The following is a 4,675-nucleotide window of genomic DNA, read 5'->3' as shown; positions in this document are numbered from 1 at the left end:
GTAAGTAAGTAAGTAAGTAAGTAAGTAAGTAAAATTTTATTTATATAGCGCCTTTCACAGAAACAAATTCACAAGGTGCTGTACAAACAGTTAAGAACACGCGTTCAAGAAGACACACAAGACAAAACATGGGGGAACAGGTGTACAGGTCATGCAGCAACAGAGACAGAGACAGTTGCGCTACCTTTAACAAAAAGGGAAAAAAAAAAAAACTAAAAACCACACAAGGAAAGATGAGGAAAAAACAAAACATCATATTATATCAACAATGTGAGACACTATGGTGTTTATTAAAAAAAAAACTCTGCATAGAGCACATTTATTAGCCAGAGGAGTAAGTGAGTTTAGGGGGGTGTGTATCTGAAGCCACGATTGTTGTATGCACTTGTGTGAATATCTGAAAAATGAGCCCGAAGAATTGAGTCCCCAAAACCCGCGCAGCCATAGTCCAGAATATGGATGTTAAGTGTTCAACCAAATTCTGTAATCAGTTATTTGGGAACAGAAGAGAATGTTTAGAGCCAGACAGACAATAACAATTTTCCACCTGCCTTCATGTCCGCTGGTACAACTCAATGTGGTGAATCCAATCGGACAAATAGTGTGGACAAATTCTGCAGAGCTATCAGTCTCTCCAAGATCAATTCCATCTGGCCAGCAAAGTCCAGGAACCACAGCCAGCCCACGGTCCTCAGCAGTTAACAGCGCAAGCAACGTTAGCAGAGTTAGCAGTGTTAGCCGCATTAGCAGTGTTAGCTGCATTAGCAGTGTTAGCGGTGTTAGCCGCATTAGCAGTGTTAGCAGAATTATCAGGGACAGTATTGGGCGGCTGTGGTGGAGTGGTTAGGAGAGTTGTCCTGGAACTGGAAGGTCGCCCATTCGATCCCCCGTCCAGCCGTCTCAGTCGTTGTGTTCTTGGGCAAGACACTTCACCCACCTTGCCTACTGATGGTGGTCAGAGGGTCCGGTGGCGCCGGTGCATGGCAGCCCCACCTCTTTCATTATGCCCCAGGGCAGCTATAGCTACAATGTAGCTTACCATCTTCTGTGTGTGAATGGGTGAATGTCTGTAAGTGTAAAGCGCTTTGGGGTCCATAGGGACTTGATAAAGAGCTCTATAAGTTATTTACCTTTTATCAGAGTTAACAGAGTAGGCAGAGTTAGCAGTGTTAGCATTGTTAGCATCATTGGCAGTGATAGCAGTGTTAGCAGCATTAGTAGTGTTAGCAGCGTTAGCAGAGTTAGCGTTGTCAGTAGCATTAGCAGAGTTAGTAGTGTAAACAGTGTCAGCAGTGTTGGCATTGTTAGCATCATTGGCAGTGATAGCAGTGTTAGCAGCATTAGTAGTGTTAGCAGCGTTAGCAGAGTTAGCGTTGTCAGTAGCATTAGCAGAGTTAGTAGTGTAAACAGTGTCAGCAGTGTTGGCATTGTTAGCATCATTGGCAGTGATAGCAGTGTTAGCAGCATTAGTAGTGTTAGCAGCGTTAGCAGAGTTAGCGTTGTCAGTAGCATTAGCAGAGTTAGTAGTGTAAACAGTGTCAGCAGTGTTGGCATTGTTAGCATCATTGGCAGTGATAGAAGTGTTAGTATCAGCAGTTGCTATTGTTTAAGAGTGATGGCATCACATAAAGAGCTGTGCTCCAACAGGAATTTTATAATCCTGTTTGATTGATGGATTATCTGTCAGATTTTATAATCCTGGTTGAAGACCACTTTCCATTTCGAAATACTCAACTGTAAACATTTAACATTTACATTAGATTAACACAAGGGCTATTCAACTAAAGTGCTCTGGGGGCCACAGTTACTGCAGGTCAACGGCTGAGGGGCTGAACATCCTTAAAATTATTATGTAAATAAACTAATTACTGCTAATTACTGACTCACCGCTCCCCCTCCCTCCTGCAATCAGCTCATTCCACTCACCTGTTCCCCTCAGTATATATTCCTGCTCTCGCCCTCACTTCCCTGCCAGTTTGTCATCAGCCTTGTACTGTTACTTACCAGCGGTTCTTGTCCTCATGCCTTGCTCTCGTCTTGTGGTCCTGATCCCCTGCCTGTCCTTTGGTCTCCTGACTCTTGCCTCAGCCCCTATCGGATTTGTCCAGCCATCTGTCCTCCTGGTTTTGACCCCAATTCTGTGTTTTTGGATTATCGCCTCTTGTCTCTTCTCTCGCTGGCATCACTGCACCTCAGATCACCTGGTTTGTGACCCATGCCTGTCCCATGGATTTTCGGACTCAGCTCAGCCCCTTGGTTCTGGCAAACAAAGCTCTCTTTCTGGATTTGACCCCTGCCTGTCCTCCGACTCTGCCTTTGCTCAACCAACCTAAACAGTTAGCAGATCTTTTTGGTGACGTCAAGATCCAGCACCAAATCCACCTGGATACTAACCGTAAACTGCTGGACCACTACAACTAACACCAGGTCAGTGGTTGTTTTTTCTTCTGAGATTACAAACCCTGTACTGTTCTACCACTAAAACCTTCTCTCTGTGTCCAGAAGTATCCAGCCCAGCACTAGGCTCCTGCCAGACCTTCAACCTTTACTCATTGTTGCTAAATATTTTTAGCTAGTTTCTGTGTTCGGTATTTCTTCAGAGCTCAAACTAGAGTCTTAACAAAAGGTAGTGATAATAAAACAATATCAAAAACAAAACACATTATGCCTTTTATTTAGCACCAATATTATTTTGACATCTCTGACTTGCCAAATTTTTAAACTCATTTTATTTTCACTTTCAAAGTTGAATGTTCATATAATTTTTGTCCCAGCTTGTAGCCAAGATTCTGATTTGTGTAGACACCAAACATGTCTATGTTTAACTAAAATAGAGTAGTTAAAGTAGAAAACCGGGGGTTTGAGATGAATGACCAATTGGCGGGTCGAACTTTGGTTCCTCACGGGCCGGATGTGGCCTGCAGGCTGCCAGTTGAATAGCCCTAGGATTTAACAATGAGACATCATTGAGACACGTCAAAAAAAAAGGAGGACCGGAGGGTGTGCTCCAATTACAGGGGGGTCACACTCTTAAGCCTCCCTGGTAAGGTCTATTSAGGGGTCCTGGAGAGGAGGGTCCGTCGGATAGTCGAACCTCGGATTCAGGAAGAGCAGTGTGGTTTTCGTCCTGGTCGTGGANATCTGTTCAGGTCACAAGTTCTTTTCTCATTCATGATCAGAGGGGTGTTTCATTATTTCTGATTTCATTTCTTGCAAGGTCTTGCTGGATTACATTTATGAAAATAGGCTGGTCCTGATTTCATTAAGTAATTCCTACACAAGCCTCGTTTTTAAAACGATCTTCTTCAAACTGAAACCAGTCGTGAATAGAAACAACTGCTTCAGTTCTCAGTTCAGCTCCGAGACATTTAAAACCGAATACATTTAGTTAATTTAGACACGACTACAGTAAAAACACTGAATATACTTTAGTTTGAATTTAGAGACAAAACAGAAGCAGGACATTTTACTGTTTATGGATTAAATATTTAATCTGGTTGATCTGAACACAAATGTGTGTCTAAAACATGTCAGAAACTCTTTAATCCAACGTGTTTTGTAAAGTTCTGTCAGTAAACGAGCTGTTTGAGACGTAAGAAGTCTGCTGAGGATTCTGTCCTCCTCCAGGCGTCTCACCAACATGTCCACATAGACTCAGCTCCTCTGAGGGACACGTGTGTGGGCTGAGCAGAATCCTCTCTGTCAGTCAGTCGGCTCCACGTGTGGGCTGAGCTGTCAGCTGCAGACACTTTGAATTAAAAACTAAAGGTGATCATCAGCTCACATCTTCCTCAAAACTTTCAGCTTTCACTGCTTCTTTGTCTCCTTAACTTTTGTGTTCATGAAGAAACTGACAGCAGCTGAAACTATCTGCAGCTAAAAACACAATCTGCAGATGAAACTTTTTTTTGTAGCCACTTCAGTAGAAAACAGAACTGAATTAGTTTCTTCATCATCAGTGACTTTTTTTTTCATAGAGAAGAAGAAAAAGACATAGAAGGAAAAAGAGAAATGTAATCAGGAAGATTGAAAGAGAGATTAGAGCAGGAGTGCCCAAACATTTTCCCCAAGAGGGCCAAAATGGAAATCTATCCAGGGCTGCGGGCCAAATGCAGTAATATAATGCATGAAATACAAATACTTTTGTAAGTAAAGTCTTTCATTTTAAATGATTATGCTATGCGATGGCCCTCTTTAGTTTTAGTCTGTGCACTTGGAGAAAGTCTGCCACACGCTCAAGTAGCAAAGGCTCATGGGACATTTCATAAATAGATAAAATATGAGTTTTTGTGGCCTTATAAAGTGTGCAAATCTACATGTGGGGTTATCTGATCTAAATATTTATTGTTGTCATTTCATATTTAATCCTAATAAATCAAAGATACAGTCAGCACCATGAATGAAAACTACCGTAACTACAGCCCTTCTATATAGTCATTTGACCAATGGAAATACTGTGTTTCTACCAACCTTGTAACTCTGGCAACTGTTGGTGGGCCAAATCAAATGACTTGGCAGGCCAAATTGGCCCGCGGGCCCCACGTTGGGCTGCTCTGGATTAGAGAATCTCATCTGTCTGCACACCTGTAAAAATGGAAAAAACAAAAACACAGCAACAAATATCGTGTATATTTCATACACACACACACACACACGTGTGTATGTATATATATAT

This window comes from Austrofundulus limnaeus, unplaced genomic scaffold, assembly GCF_001266775.1.
Source record: "Austrofundulus limnaeus strain Quisiro unplaced genomic scaffold, Austrofundulus_limnaeus-1.0 Scaffold179, whole genome shotgun sequence".
Taxonomy (NCBI): Eukaryota; Metazoa; Chordata; class Actinopteri; order Cyprinodontiformes; family Rivulidae; genus Austrofundulus; species Austrofundulus limnaeus.
Note: the sequence above shows the minus strand (reverse complement) of the source record.